A 17,521-nucleotide genomic window follows, 5' to 3' on the forward strand; every position below is an offset into this window, starting at 1 on the left:
AAGACCAGGATGAACCTGTTGCCCATGGCTGTCTTGGGATCCAAAGGCCCCATGATGTCAATACCTACCCTTTCAAAGGGAGTACTAAGCACTGGGAAAGGTTGGAGCGGAGCCTTACACTTCCCCCAACTCTTGCCACTTGCCTGACAAGTCTGGCAAAACCTGCAATGAGCATCTTAGTGCCTGCGCATTAGGGGCCAGTAAAAGTAGGTGACAAGCCATTCAAAGGTCTTGTCCTGCCCCAAATGTCCAGCTAACAGGGCATCATGAGCCAGACCCAGTAGGAAGGCTCTGAAGCACTGGGGTTCCACCAGCACACGGGCTGACCGAGGTTCAGCAACCTTAGGCTCACTATACAGGAGGCTGTCTTCCCAGTAAATCAGGTGAGATCTTTGCTCCTTTCCAGCAGCCTGGTCTGCAGCCTGCTGCCGCAAACCCTCAAGAGTAGGACATGTTTTCTGTGCCCCACAGAATGCATCCCTGGTGGGCCCCCCTTCCTTCTGCCACTGTGACAGCTCAGGGACCTCCCCCAGCTCAGCCACCTGTTCCCCTGTAGGCTCTGGGGCTTCAGCCTCAGGCTCTCCCTCCTCCCAAACCGTGGGAACTTCTGGGGTCGGTTTTTCACGCCCCTTGACCTTTCTCTTTTTGGCGGTTCCCCTGGGCCACTGTTTCAGGCTCCAGGGGCTCCTGACCACCCTGACGGGCTGCCATTGACCTGGTGGATACGCATACCCACCCAGGCAGAGCCAACATCTCCAAGTGTGACTTGTGTTCCACCTCCTTCCAAGGGGAATCCTCCAGGTTATTGCCAGGCATACAATCCACAGGCATGGTTGGACTTAGAGCTACCTTCAAGGAACCTGAGACCCCCCCAATTCAAAGGGAACCTCTGCCACTCTGCACAGGTGCTCTGAGTTGTCCACTACAACTACTTGGTGAAGTACACAGGGATCTATCTGCTCTTCAGACACCAGGTGACTCCTTACTGTAGTCAAACTGGCACCTGTGTCTCTCAGAGCCTCCACCCTCTGTCCATGAATGGTCACCCACTGCCTGTACTTTTTAGTGTTCTCAGGTGCTAGTGTTCTTTGGACCATCTCACTGTCCCCTACTGAGACAAGGGTCATCTCAGCTGGCTCCCACCCACATGGAACAAACTCCTCCCCAAGCGCTACACTAGCCAAACCCCAGGACTGAGCACCAGTGGGTGCTGGTGTACTCTTGGGGCATTTAGGGTCCCCCTCACATGAACCACCTCATCACATACATAACACTTACGCAGGGGAACCCCTTCCACAGGTTTCCCTTTGGAGAACCATAGTTCCTTTTGCCTGGGGGACTGGGAATCCTTACTCTGGGAACTAGGTTGGGGCCCTTTAGAGAACTCCCCCTGTTTACCCTTACCCCCCCTTTCTTCTCAGAGGGACCCTGCCCACCCTTGCGTGGTCTGGCCCATACCTCTTCTTCCATCTCCCTTTGCATCCTAAACGTTTCCAACTACAGCTGGTCAGCCCTCTCTGCCTGTCTGTCCTGTAACTCTTCAGGAGTCAGACCCATGTATGACACACTGCTACCTGCCCTGGAGACTCTCTCACTGGACATAATAGGCCCACCCACTCTTCCATTGTGTATGGATTGCATCTCCTCACCCTCATCCTCCTCCTCCTCCTCTGGGTGCCCCTCAGCTTCCTTGGCTGTCAACCCAGGCCCTCAGTGCCTTCTGCATCTCCTCCTTCCTGCTGGTGTCCTTAACACGACAGGCAAGATGTTTGCACAACTGCCTCAACTGAGCAACTGTATAGCTCTCCAGTTTCCCTAAGTCATAAGAAGCTCCAGCTGATGCATCTCCAGATTGAGACATGAAGAATCAACAAAAGTTCAAAGTTCCAAGGCAGAAAAAGAGTTCCCAATGAAGTTCAAAAGTCAATCAAAGAATCGGCAAAAATATGGAGGTAGGAAAAAATCCAGAAAGAGAAAAAGCAAAAGCAAGCTGTATGTGGTCACTTAATAGTCTGCACTGAAAAAAGTAGTGTACACTTAATCACTGTATGTCACGTTCAAATGCAAGTTTAAATCCTCACAGCTGATCACCAATGTTAGAAATGGGGACTTTGGTTGGCAGTCAGGTTACCCCCCTGACTAAGCAAGAACCCTCACTCTAGTCAGGGTAAAGTAGAATTACACTCAGTTAACTCCCGCTCACCCCCTTGGTAGCATGGTACGAGCAGGCAGGCTTAACTTCAGAAGCAATGTGTAAAGTATTTGTCCTAACACACACAGTAATAAAGTGACAGAAAATGTACACCTAAGCAGTTTAGAAAAATAGGTAATATTGATGTAAATCAAACAAGACCAAAGCGACAAAAATCTAACATACACAAGTCAAGATATGAATTTTTAAAAGATTAGGGGCCACATGTATGAAGTAAAAAATTGCGAGTCGGAAATAGCGACTCGATGCAAATCGCTATTTCCAACTCGCAAAACGGGATGTAAGAAAAAATTGCAATTCCATTTTGCGATTCAGTGCTGAGTCGCATCGCAATTTGTGAAATTGCAAATTGCGATTTCCTAAATTGCACATGGGTGTGTCACAGAGTCGCAAATTGTGACTGTGTCGCAATTAGGGAACGGGTGCAAAAGAAAAGAGAAAACACACTTCCTGGTGCTAAATGATGACATCAGAACCAGGAAGTACCCCCCATGGAAGTGGGAGGAGTCTAGCCAGCACATACAGCAGAGGCACACCCAGTTGAGAGGAGCAACTGCTGCCATGGCAACTCAAACTAAGGAGGCAACCACCGCATGGAGGAAGAGAAAGCTGAAATTCTTTGATAAAGAGTTGGAGGTCCTGACTGAGGAGTGCTGCCTACACCATTAGGTCCTGTTTGGCAAGGCAGCAATGAGTGTCCCTGAAACACAAAAAAAGAAGATTTGGTTGGACATACAGAGCAATATTAATGCCATAGGAGTCAGCCATCGCACCATCGAGGAGGTTCGCAAAAGGTGGTACGACCTCAGGTCCAGAACCAAGGAAAGGGTGGCAGAGCGGTTGAGGGAGGCGCACAGAACAGGTGGAGGACCATCCAAAGTACCACCTCCTACAGCTATAGAGAGCATGGTGGAGACCCCTCTGGAGCCAGAGGCTGTCGGAGGAATTGGGGACCTGGACAGTTCAGCAGCTGGAACCTCAAAAAGTAAGTAGCTATCCTCACTTATTTACACCATTCAAGGCACCATGCACACAACCACAGTCCAGAAAAGCATGCATTATACATATTTGTTCCATGCCAATATGCCAACCTCAAGGACAGTGCACTATGGGCAATGTAGTACAGTAGTCCAACTGTTTAGGAATATTTATTTTGATACACCACACATCAAAGAGGCACTGACAGTGTATCCCCTGTGTCCCCCAGGTCTCCCTCAAGTATCCATGGATGACCCTAGCGTGGAGGTAGATGACGATGCCACCATGACAGCAGATGAGGCAGTCAGCATATCTACAGGGGAGTGCAGTATCACACCGATTGTCCACCATGCACGTGAGACCACAGAAGAGACAGATGTGGACAATGAGGCAGGAAACCTGACACCGGGGCCACAGATGGGTGTGAGTCGGCCACTGCGAACAGATGGGTCTGGGTGTAGACAGCGTCGTCAAACACATGATGCAGGTGAGGATGATGTCACAAATGAACAATTCCTTGGACTGGAGGCATCCCTACTGAGCAGGCACCGCCTGCAAAACAGACAAATGCGGATGATGAACCAGAACCTGCACAGGATGCAACAGACCCTCACACAGGGATTTGCCAATGTTGAATCTCAATTTTCCAACATGAACACCAACATGGTAAACCTCACCACCGCCATCAATGACCTGTGTAGGGAAATGGTTGCGATCGGCCCCATGCAAGGTGCAGAGAGCGCTACACAGCTGCACGTTTGAACCAGCTCAGTCTGTCCATTGGCCGCCTAGCCACCACAACTACCTGCCTGTCAAGCCGCACTGTCACGCTACAGGTGGAACTAGGCCATTTTGCCAGAGATGTGGCAAGGGGACTAGGGTGTGTTACTGCTGCAGTTGACCTCATACATACCTCCCAGGCTGCAAGAGGTATTGGTGACACCCCTCAGGACAGTGAGGACATACTAAGCGTAAGCAGCGTTTCTGCCTCAGGTGCCCACATCCTGCATAGTAGCAGTGCCCGCCAGACATCAGGGGACAAACCAGGCACAGGCCATGGTGAACATAGCCGTAGGAGGGTGTGATGTTGTCTCCCTGGGATTAGCCTGAGACATCTGATATTAATGTGCCAGACTTTGTTACATTTTACTTCTTTACTGCTAGCTAAATGCCAACATTTCAATATTACACCCCTGACATTAAAGGAACATTTGTTTTGCACAACCTGGCTATGTGTGTCTTATATTTGTGAGTGCTGTAACGGTTGCCACATACCTGCCAAAGTAGTGAGTTGCAATGTGGTCACGTCTCCGTCTGACCTCCATTGCGATGCTACTATCCCAGGATGTCGTTGTGGTGGCTCTTGCTCCTCATCCTCCGAATCTGTGTCATCTAGGGTGAGCTGTAGCCCACGTCTGGTTGCTATGTTGTGTAGGATGGCACATGTCGCCACAATCTTGCATGCAGTCTGTGGGGCATACTGGAGTACACCTCCACTTTTGTGCAGGCATCAAAAACGTGACTTGAACATGCCAAAGGTTCTCTCAATGACGGTTCTGGTTCACCGATGTCCAATGTTGGAGCGCCTCTCATTCTGATTGGCAGGTGTTAGGTATGGGGTGAGTCTCCATGGCCTCAGAGCATATGCACTGTCACCTGTGGAACAGAACAGCAGATATGAGCATGGCCCCACATGGTTATGCAGTGACACGTATTTATGACATCGGAGTGTACTACACAGTACCTAATAAATATCCTTCACCAAACTCCCCAAGTTCGAGGCGTTGGTGTATCCCACTGTGCCTGAATATGTGTGCTCCCTGGCAATTTTGACACTATATCAGCTATGGCATTATGGGCATCACATACCGCCTGGATGTTGAGTGAGTGAGTACATTTCCTATTGCGGAACACATATTCCAGATTTGCAGGTGGACATATGGGTATATGTGTCCCGTCCACACACGCTATTACATTGGGAAAGTTTGCAATTCTGTAGAAGTCCAATTTGGGGTTGTGTATTTCCTCCTCATTCCTGGGTAGGTATATATATCTGGACATCTGTGTGAGTATGGCATCCAAGAACCATCTAAAAAATCGTGACAGGGCACTTTGGGATACCCCACCAGCAGCCCCCTGGCAGCTACCCGAGGCCAAGAGGTGCAGTGAGCAGAGCACTTGAACATGTGTGGGGATGGAGCAGCTGCGCAAGGTCTGGCATTCTAGCCAAGGTTTCAGTAGTTCAATAATCTCTATGATAACTGCGCTGCTCAGTCTGTATTTGTCATATATTTCCTCCTCAGTTTGTTGAAATATGGTCTGCCTGGTTCTGTATATCCTCTCCTGTCTCCGCCTCCTCCTCCTCTGCTGGGCAGCCTGGACTCACCTCCTCCATGCAATCATGTAGAGTGCAGCCCTTTTGAAAAACCCTGATGCCTTCTGGGTCTGCTTTTACACTTTGGTTCTGGTTACCACCTGTTTGGAATCAGTGCTAATTTGGGTGTGCAAAAACGGACTTTGTGCGACTATTCGCAATTTCTGACTGCCTTGTACATTCGATTTGCGACTCGCAAATTGCAATTTCTTAATTGCGAGTCGCAATCTTGAGTCGCAAATTTTTGCGATTCGGTAATTAGTCGCATTGCAATTTGGGACTCTGAAATGCCATTGGAACATGCCCTTTCACTTTTTGCATGGTCGCAAATAGCACTGCGACCGATTTGCGAGTTGCAAAACGTACGTACATTTAGCCCTAAGAGTCTTAGGGGGTTATTTTAACTATGGAGGAGGTGTTAATCCGTCCCAAAAGTGACAGAAAAGTGACGGATTTACCACCAGCCGTATTACGAGTCCATTATATCCTATGGAACTCGTAATACGGCTGGTGGTATATCCGTCACTTTACAGTCACTTTTGGGACGGATTAACACTCCTCCAAAGTTAGAATAACCCCCTTAATCCTTTGAAAACAGTGAGAGTGCTGTTGTTACACAAAGTACCTGGTTAGTGTCAAAAATAAAGTAGTGCAGGAGAGCGTGCATCGAAAAGTGTAGTGATGCGTCGATTCCTTACTCACAAATGAGGCTGTGCGTCGTTTCCTTCTCCGGTTGGGTCGCGAAGCGTTGTTTTTCTCCCTCGCAAGAGAGCGATGTGTTGATTTCCGGATGGGCACCTCCAATCCGCGCAGAGTCGGGTTGACTTGGACGCCCAGGGACGATGCTTGGAAAATCCAGTCGCCCAGTATCAGAAAACCGCACTACGTGGGGTTTGCATCATTATCAGCCTCCGTAAGCGGGTGTTGCGCGCCGTTTTTCCAGCTGTGATGAGTCGATCTCCCAGCCATGATGCAGGTGAAGTGTCAATTTCAGCTGAGAAGCCGGCTGCACGTCATTTATCAGTCGTGTCAAGGAAGATGCATCGTAAATTTCCCCACACAGCATTCTGTGAATCATGGATGCTTTTGAGGGAACATAGTGTTAGTGAAGTGGATTTTGGGGGGGTGTTGTGCACAAGGGTGATGTGTTTGGTGCTTGATGGGTTGGGTGGAGTGTTTCGGTTGGTGTGGTGGTCAGTTATGGTGTTTGTGTGCAGTTATGCTGTGTGTGACATGTCTGTGTGTGTGCCAATGGTGTATATGTGCTATATATTGGGTATAGCAGTATCTTCGGGTCTGTGTGAATCGTTCCTTTTGCAAAGGATTGTGGTATATGTAGGGGGGTGTTTTATAGTGGTGTGTGTGGGTGTGTCTGATGTGCGTATGTGTCTCAGGTATGGGGTATTTGTAATGTCTAATGTGGCTTTGGGTTCTTCTGGAGGTGTATTTTTGAGCGCAGCAGGTTGCACTGCCAATGGTTTACCGCCGTGGAAGTACTGCTGTGCTGATTTTTGGGTCATATTTTGGAGGGTGGAATGTTGTCGGCAAGGCGGTGCTGGTGGTAGGACCGACCCTCTCTTGCCCTTAGCTGGCCTGGTGGTGTTGGAATTTTGGCTGTTTTTTGACGATCTTCTGTCTGTGACTCGTAATATGGCGGTCGTGAAAACACTGCCAAACTCGTAATGAGGGCCAGTTAACAATTGCCTCAATTTGAAAACATTGGCCACCTCTTTTTTTAGAATCAAATTGACTAATGGGGGCCACTTTTCTTTTGGTGTTTTCTGTCCCAATCCGACATTGGTGGATACCATGGGCAATGTTCTGTCTTTCTCTAACTCCTGTACCCACCCAATGAGGGACTCACAGTGGTTCACTATCAGCCGCTAGGTATGTGTAACTCCAGGGAGTACACATGAGGTAGGGCGAATGGGGGTGAGGAGGTCGTACACCACTGTGAGGGGTGACAGTGTGGTGGGATGTTTCCTTGACATTAAGCAGTTTGGACAGCTCGGAAAAGCATTACGGGGAGTAAAGCACCCAAGAAGAAACACATAGGCCCTCATCACGTGTTTGGCAGTCGGATGAGCTGACCACCAAACTCACAGGGATGAGACCGCCGTCGACCCGGCGGCCTCACCCCCAGTGGTATTATGATGTTCCCGCAGGGATCCCCTTAGGGAGGTGAGACTAATACTGCGGCACAACATCTCCCTCGGAATGCGCACTTTCTGCAAAGCAGACAGTGCTCATTCCAAGGGTTGTGGGGAGGGGGGCCATGCACTGCCCATGACATGGTTGTGGGTAGTGCATGGGCCCCCACTGACCCCCTGCTCTTCCTTTCCACCAGCCTTTTGATGGCAGTTAAACCACCAACAAAAGGCTGGGCTAAACGGGATTCGTGATCAGCATGGAAGTGCTGAAGTTAGCGCGACTGTGGCTGACCACAACTCCAACTGCCATCAGCCTGTCAGGAACCATGTTTCTTGTGGGGATGATAATCCTGTGGCAGTCTGACCGCCAGGGTTGTAATGTGTTGGTCGGGCCACCTGGAGTGCAGAGTTCCGGCTACCACCACGCATGACCGCCAGCCTCATAGAGAGGCCTATAGTTTTAAATTTGAGTTTGAATATATGTAATAAACTAATTTTACTCAGACTGCATCAGAGGTGGAAGGAATAATGAACAATTTCCTTATTAATCTGGTAAATAAAAAACGTGCTTCATCAAGGCTGTGGTGGACACTAGATAAGGATGCCGTGCTGGCCCTCTTGGTGAAGGGAACATCCTCTAAACACCACCTCGCACCCTATTATATGGACACTACATACAGGGACTCCATGTGATGCTGGAGTAAAGCAAACTTGAGGTACCTGTTCTCCGGTAACCTGCTCCCTCAGTTTTTTTTTCTGAGGAATGGCATTCCCAAAGTTTGGAAGTCATCCTGCTGTCAGGCTTTTTAGCTGAAAGAATCCCTGCAAGAATTCTATCCAGAATTAGAGCGATCCATTTTAACTTTTGCTGGGGTAAGCTCAGTGCTTAATTTGAGCTAGTGGTTTCCAGTGGGGGGCACCCGAACTTATTTTTGAGGGCCGGCACTTATTTTTTGCCATCAGGCATTTACTGCGAGCAAAAGATACATATGGGAAAGAAGGAGGAAGAGAAAACACGAAAAAGCGTCACAATAGGAGAAAGCAGAAAGGTGGGAGAGTGAGCTGAATGGGGCAGGAAGTGGCTGTAAATGGATTAAAAAGGCCCGAGAAGGCTTCAGGATTACGCTGCCTCAATATTCTGTGCTCGCACATTTAAATGCAGCAGCCGCGTGTTTCATAGGAGAGCTTTGGCCAGCAGCACGTTTTTGTTTACAAATGAAGCACTAGGTAAACTGCCTGCTTCCTTCCGTCTTCCTCTCTGTCAACCCTCTCTTTGACCTTTGTCTTGCTAGTGTGAGGGAGGGAACCCCTCAAACCAACCACCCCTTTTCTTGCCCCCTCTTTTTACTCCTCTTGCTAAGTTAGCTTTTCCCAAGCTCGATCTTGTAGTTTACCCTTGTCTTCCCCCCTCCCCATGCCTAAAACCTCTGTTGCTACCTATAACATAATACCACTCCTCTTGTTTATGCATTATTACCTTTAGCTATTAGGGTTTTAGCTATACCCTTACATATACCCTAGCACCCCTACGGTACCTGTACTTTTACCTATAATGTAGGGGTAGGGTAATGGCTGTGGCAGAGGCACTAGGGTGTAGCTAGTACCCATAGTCCAGCCTATAGACCCCTAGTTCTGCCCCTGCCTATATTCTTACCTTACTTGTACCTTATTACTTCTACTAGGGTGTAAGTGAGGTACCTCTACTCCTGCCTATACCCGACTACCCCTACCCTTACCTACACCAGGATTTATCTGTTCTTGTCTATACGTTAGTACCTATACCGTCCCCCTCCCCCTCCCGCCTCTGCCTTTACTTACACCTTAGTGGCACTCCCCCTGCTTATATAGCCTGGTACAAGTATTCCTACCCTTACCCAGGTACCTCTGCACCCTCCCTCCACCCTTCCCTCTTTCTTTTTTTCCAGATTTCTTGTGCCATTTTCTTGGCCGACGTCCTGGTGATTCGTATCGACGTTTCTCAGTTTTTTTACTTAAAGGTTTTCCACATTTTGGGAATTCGCCAGAATGCACTTTCTTTGGGGTCTGTGGTGCTTTCCAAATCGTTTTCTCAGAAACAACGAGAGCCCGTACAGGGACAGTGCCAAGTCATTTGTGACATTCCAGAACCGACAAGCGCTACAATTGTGAATGATCGAAGTACCTGCCGCACCTGAACTGATGACTCTTGAACACTTAGCAGCGGGCAGCGCCCTCTCACTAGCGAGGGCCGCGGGGCCAGGAGACCGCTGTGTGACAGTGTGTGGGAGTCAGACTTTCTTGTGGTTTACACTGCAGGCTCTGATCTGTACCACACAGTGGCGCTCACGCTCCACGGCCTGCCTGGCCACGAGACAGCCATTGTCTGCAAACTCCTCTGTGTATTCATCTTTACAAAGAGACAAAATTATTTTTGTGTTTATTAGCAGGTATTAAATCCTAATGTATTTGATGCTGTGCAAAGCAGCAGAAAGATTACTTTTATGCGTGGAAATTAGCAAAACATCCATTGCTTTCCCCTCTTTTAATGCCAAATTCTACCTGAGTGTGTGCACTTGGATTTGTTTACTAACTGCTGGCAGCCCGCAGCAATAAACTGCGATTCCGGGGTACCCTAGAAGATCCGGGTTAGGGTTCAAGTGTAGAGGGGGTGAATGCTGGGTGAACAAGAGGGGTTTATTTAGCATTATAGTCTGTTCAAAAGGCTATGGGCCCGATTACAAATTGGTATATGTTTACGTATCGGTCGGAATTACGAGTTGATAGGTATGTACAGGGCCAGCTTTAGCGCTGATGGAGCCCTGTGCGACACTTTTTATTGACGCCCCCCTCACCCCATGACCACCTCCTCAGATCCCTCACTTCCAACATCTAAATGTGGCCCTCATATCTCAATGGACCCCCTTTCACATACATTAATTTGTTTAAAGCGCTTGTAAAGGCTGGCGTTACCAAGCCACTCAGCTATCCACTCAAAATATAGTTCTGTTCTTTGCAGCAGGCATGTTAACCCTCTACGCTACTTTATGGCGAGTCAAAGCTGCCCCTAGACAAACCCCCATTTCTCTCCCTAGCAGGAACATTAATCACAAGGGGTATCTTGACATTTTAATTGCTTCCTGAAGGCTGGACGCACAAGAAACTTTTCAGTGGGTGCTTTTAAATCGCAAGTTTCGTGAGATATTGGTAAACACAGCGTCCCCCTGAGGTCAGCACCCGGTGCTGCTGCACCGCTCGCACCGCCCTAATGCCGGCCTTGGGTATTTACATCATCCAATACACATATGTCAAAAACCTCCTTCGGTTTCAGCAGATCAAACTTGCTGGAATTTCACAGGGAAAAGCGTACAATACTTATGGCATCATGCGGATTTTGGTGCATTGAACACTAAAATATGCATGCTATTCCCCACCTCAAATTATCGCACCTGATAAATAACCTACCCCATGGTACTGTTATTTATCAGGTGTGATAAATTGCACCTGACCTTGTAAACAGGGCTGATATCAGTTCTAAAAGCACTCAGCTCACTGCTGCCAGGGAGAGGGCCAGAAACAACTTCCATAGTCTGCAGCAAAAAGCACTATACGACTATTATAACATTTCACCCACTGAGGATAGAATGTTTCCAGTGGCTATAACAGCTGTTAAAGGCCCTCTGCCTGTGTTATAGAACTGAACTGGTGGCCAGGGACTTTAGCAAGAGTGAGGGCCTTTTGCAACTGGTATAGCCTGAAGCAGAAGGGCTATAAATGGTAATAGAACATGTCACACTTTTAAGTGTAGAGTGTTCTAATCTTAAAATGGAGAAACAGAATGACCAACATTGACCTGTTGCAGCAGAAGGTCTACAGCATCCATTACTGGTCCTGAGCCACTCCATTGTCTTCAAAGGCTTCATCAATATTCCAATGTTCTAATAGGATGAATTTACACAGAAAGAACAGCCAGCCACTTGAGGAACATAGATTAAAAAAGACCATATTATACAAGCCATTCAAAGACACCCTGGACCCCATCTTTATAGTCGGCGAGAAAATCATGGTCACCCACACAATGGAGCTTACTTGGACCGACCACCCCCTGGTACATTTTACCATAGCCAGCAAATTGGAACCATTCCACCACACCCTGGCCTCTTCCACTCCGCACATGGGGGTAAAGTCACAGAGGCATAATGTATCATAGCCCTCCAGTCCAACAAACCCAGCATCTACAACATCCTCAAATAAGACGTCATCAACCTTTCTGAATGGATCATCAACAGCACCAACAGAATTGCCCTGCATGGAGCTCCACCTACCCCACTAGGTGGCTCACCCCCACACTCTGCACACACATGAGAGAATGCAAAAGGCTAGAAAGTCGATGGTGTCGCACGAGGGACTGCGCGGACTGCACCACAGTCAAAGATGTGCTGAACAAGTATCATCGCCACCTCAGAGTAGCAAAGAAGGCCACCCTTCTCAGCCGCATTGAGGAAAGCACCAACCACCCGAAGGAACTCTTCAAGATCATCAAAGAGTTTTCCTGCCACTGAAAACACGATCCAATTGTCCCAGACCCTCTGCAACTCTCTTGATGATTACTTCCACAACAAGATCACAGCCATATACAGCAACTTTCCTCCGCAACCCACCAACATAGATCACCTTCTGGCTCCGTCTGAGGCCACTCCCGGCCACCTCATCACAGGCTGGATGCCTCTATCCAGCCATACAGGAAACAGCTGCCCTCATGACCTCATCCCACTCCGGCACACTTAGTGACCCCTGCCCACACTACATCTTCAACCTGGGTCAGAAGGAAATCAGCAGCTTCCTCACTCACGTCTGCAACACCTCAATCGAGACTGCGACCATGCCAGAGGCATGGAAACAAGCAGAGGTCAAACCGCTCCTGAAGAAACCTTTTGCTGACCCCAGCGAGCTAAAAAATTACCACCCCATCTCTCTGCTCCCTTCCCAGCCATGGTCCTTGAAAAAGCCATTAACTAGCAACTCTCTGAACACCTTGAAAGCCACAACCTGCTAGACCCCTCCCAAAGCAGCTTCTAATCCAACCATAGCACAGAGACCACCCTCATCACCGCAATGGAGACATCAGGACTCTCCTGTCCCACACAGAGAAAGCGTCCCTAATCCTCCTAGACCTCTCCACTGAGTTCGACACCATCTCCCACTTCACCCTAACCTCCAGACTCCACCACATCGGGATCTGAAGCAACGCCCTCAAATGGCTCCATGGCTTCATCACTGGACGCTCTGAGAGGGTTGCCTTCCACCCTTCTCAACAGAACCAAAGAGAAACATTTGTGACATCCCTCAGGGATCCTCCCTCAGCCTCACCCTCTTCAATACCTATGTGAGGCCGTTAGCTAATCTTGTCCGCTCCCATGGACTCATCATCATCTCCTACGCCGACAACACACAACTAATACTCCACCCTCTGAGACAACTTCAGCCATGACACACGTCGCCGAATGGATGAGATCCAACTGCCTGAAACTTAACAAGGACAAAATGAAGGTGATCATCTTCCAATGCAACACCTCCCGTTGGGAAGACTCATGGTGGCCATCCATACTCGGACAACCTCCGGCACCTACGGCCCACGCATGCAACCTTGGCATCATCATTGACACCAAACGTACCTTTAAAGAGCAGATAAACAGTGTGGCATCTGCCAGCTTCCATAACCTCTGCATGCTTACGTAAGATTTTTAAGTGGATCCCCATCGAAACCAGAAGGATGGTAATCCAAGCCATCATTATCAGCAGAGTAGAGAACGGAAACACCCTCTACAACGGACTCCCCGCCCAGCTCCTCCATTGCCTTCAGACCATTCAGAACACAGCTGCGAGACTCGTCCTAGACTTCCCCAGAAGGGCCCACAGCACCCTACACCTCAGAGAGCTACACTGGCTGCAGTTGCACAAGAGGTGCAATTTCAAGGTTCTCACCATGTCATACAAAGCTCTCCAGAACATCGGACCCAAGCTTATCAACCGCAGACTCTCCTTCCACCAGCCAACCAGGGTGCTTCGTTCTACAACCCTCGCCCTAGTGCAGGTCCTGAGAATCCGCCGCAGTGGAGGTTGCTCCTTCTCCTACCCCTGCAAAGTCCTGGAATGACCTCCCCACCCACCTGTGCATATCGCACACCCTCCTTGACTTTAGAAAACAACTTCTCAGAGTGCCTGGATACCCCCCACCCCCTGGGGTGAGAAGCCGCGCTTTACAAACCATTTATTGATTGATTAAAATACATATTCCAGGAGCAAACATTTTTCACAGGGAAAGGTTCTCACTGCAATAGCACTTCCAGGCAAGATGCTATGCTTCTTTAGTCTTGGAAAACAAAATATATATAGAAAATAGCAATTTAAACATATATAAATATATATTTATATATATGAATACATATGGATTAATAAATAACATTACCTTAAATACATATAAATATCTCTCAATGGGTGGACATCAAACGCTGGCTATCAATATGCATCGTTGTTCTAATATCTGTGACTGAAGGGATGCCATGTCCCAAAGCTGAATTCCCCAGATTGCACTTTATAATCCATCATTTTGTTTTCTTATGCACTTTTGTACTTTTAAATCCACCGTTTCCTTCTCCATTGAATTTTCCACACTTGGAATTCTCCTCCCTCAGTTTTTCAACACGAATTCCGGTAAATTCACCCCCTTCTTCTGAGTCCACATGTTCCTATCAGTCATCAATAGAGCATATGCATCTACTCTTACAACCATAAATGGTTGGGAATATTTGGATTGTCCATTCTTTACTATTCTTCCTTATCTTATTGTGACCCAGTCACCAACCACAAAACGTTTCTGATATTCCACTGCACTCCTATTTCCCTTTGAGCTCACCACACCTCCAAACAACTTATTTTTTATTATGCTGCATTCCAAAATCGAGTTCTTCCTTGTTTATCCACCTCACCTTCAGCATAGTCTCGGGCTTTCTATACTTCATAGAATCAAAAGAGAAATTGCCTTCTTTACAGTGCTGGATAGTTCTGTATGCCCACACCAGTCTGGTTACACTATCTCTCCAGTGACCACCACCACAGCTCATCAACTTCAAACTTTCTTTGAGGATCCTACTCTCAACTAACCCGTTACCCTGCTGCTAGTAAACCGAAAACTCAGTGTTTTACCATCGTCTTTTTAAATACTCTTGCGTTTTATTAGAAATGAAATGGAAGCCATTGGTTGTAATAACAATCTCAAGAAGGCCCTCTCTTGCTCCAAAAATTCAATCACATCCCAAGTTTTGACTTGATTGGTAAATTTTAGTTCCAGCCAATGTGAAAAATAATCTACTACAATAATGACATATTTGATAAAACTCCTCTAAGCATAATAGGGCTTGTAAATATCCAGACAATTTCTCTCATTGGACCTTCTGTGTTCTTTGCGACCACTGGTCGATAGTTTAAGTTTTTCTGAAGCTTATCACTGAATTCACATGGATTGCAATTCCTAATTTTTCCTCTACGTTACAATGCAACCTTGGCCACCAAAGGTCAAGCCAAGTATGTCTCTCAGTGGCACTCATACTGATATGGCATTCACGATCTATTGTTAGAATTTTTCCCTCAATGGCCCTCTACCAACCTACAATTTCTTCATAAAACTATAACACCACACAATAGTTCTACACTGACATTTCTGTACGCTTCTATTTTCTCCTCTGGGCTACTTTTTTGAGGTGTCTGTAATGTTAGAAGTGTCTGGTGACCTTCTTCATGACAACGTTTTTTGGGAAGATTTTTGTACTGAGGCAAGTCATATTTTATGTGATGCACACATTTACTCTGTATGTCCTACCAAATGAGAAAAGTGGATAATCTGTCGCGTCATATGGAGAAGTCTTGTTGTTAAAGATGCCCTGCATCCTGACTGCCCTTTATTCTGTCTTGGTGTCTTTCTCAAGTCCTTCTACTGTGTGCTTTTGTTACCAGTCTTCATGTTACTTGTTATTTATACATGCCGACAGGCTGTGTATTTCTCCCTATACATAGCTGTACTCCTTTTATACAAATTCTTCCCCACACATGGGCAACCTGATACTTCATGCCCTGTACTTTTTATATCTCCATTATCCTGCCATACCAAGATAAAGAGTGGCAGCGGGGTCCCCTCCTGCCTGTAAGGACCAAGGATGCTCATTATCATCTCTAGCAGGTTTAAACTTCTTCAAGTAAGGCTACAAAGCAATGGTGAGGCTCCTTTCTTGATCCGATTAATCAGTGGACATTGCCTCATGGAATGAAAAAGGGACTGCTAGATCTAAAGCTCGGGTGATGATAAGGCAGGTTCGCAGTGCTCCAGCCTTCACCAAGACTTGGCAGCATAGATCATGTCCTATTGCAGGGATCCAACCAACCACTTAAGGGGAGACAGCTTTATATTCTGCCTTTGGACCTTGTCTTTTTTTTTAAACCGGTGCACAGAGATTTTTTTCAAGTAAAACATGATCACTAGATATTCTGCAGGGGTAAGGGCAACGCCTTTCAGTAGCCATAGTGTCACCTTGCACTTAACTGCACATGTGAAAGGTGCCATGTTGCTCCTTAAGAGTGTCTCAGTTACAAAATATCCCCTAAAGTGCAGAAAAACCTCTCTGGCAATCTTGTGGCTCTTGATTTAAGATTAAGATTTCTATATGCAGTTTAAAGTCCAAAGAGGATTTAGCCTGCAAGGAACAGAATTCAGGGGGCAAAATAGAAGCAAGGGGATGAACAAGGTAATAAGGGAACTAATCACTTGTCAATGCCTTCTTGATATATGATTAAAATAAGAACAGACATCTCAGGAAAGGACTCAACTTATTGGAAAGGGCAATTAATAAGACTTGAGGAGTGCCCCTCTCTTCTAACACATGAGGTTGAGTAAATAGGTAAGGAAGAAGCCCACAATGGGCGGCTTTAATGTAATGCAGAACTCTGTAGTATCACCACCACATTTCCCACATGACACTCCTCATAGATCACTGAGGACCCTTTAGATGGCTGTGGCTGTGTAAGTGCCAGAAGTCTTTTGTCCATGAGGAGGCTTAGCTACACCCTGAGTGCTGCATTCTGCAACAGGCTGCTAGATTGATGAAGGCCAAGTGCTGAAACGTGTCTGTTGTTTTTTTGAGCAATTAAAAGAAAGGTGAAAATTGCCCCACGAGTGCAAGTCTTCTTGTTGCGACAAAGATTTGGAGTATGGGCGCGTGAGCTCCACCCTCACGGACACTGCACCTGCTTTGTGAGGTATGGCAACAGTAGTGGAAACGAGACGTGTATATATCTTGACCATACATATATCTTTAAGGTATGTAGATGGTTAGTTAAAACTTTAGGAACAGTAAATTTGTACTTACCTGTATCCTACCTTGACAATATTCTGTTTTACTTTATTTTCGTCACAATGGATTTTCATGTCAATATTTGTGTACTCGATATTCTGACATGCAAGCATTCTGCTGAGGCAACTCATATCTGGTCTTGGGGGTTAATGCATATATGTTTCTGGATCAAATGGTCCAAATCCATCTCTCCATTCATTTTTCAACACAAACCCAAAATATGGAGGTTAAATTAATCTTGATAAAGTGCATTTTCATCATAGGTGACCCATAACTCCATGACAATTAATTTTTTGTGAAGTGGCTTCCAGTCAACTTTATAGCAAAACACCTCTTTTGAAGCAGCTGCACACTGTATAAATGCTATTTGATTGGATTTGTTCAGATGCTGATGTTGGAAGTCTTCTCTCTGTAGCCTCAGTGAGCA

This window comes from Pleurodeles waltl, chromosome 3_1 (assembly GCF_031143425.1).
Source record: "Pleurodeles waltl isolate 20211129_DDA chromosome 3_1, aPleWal1.hap1.20221129, whole genome shotgun sequence".
In the NCBI taxonomy this organism is placed as follows: Eukaryota; Metazoa; Chordata; class Amphibia; order Caudata; family Salamandridae; genus Pleurodeles; species Pleurodeles waltl.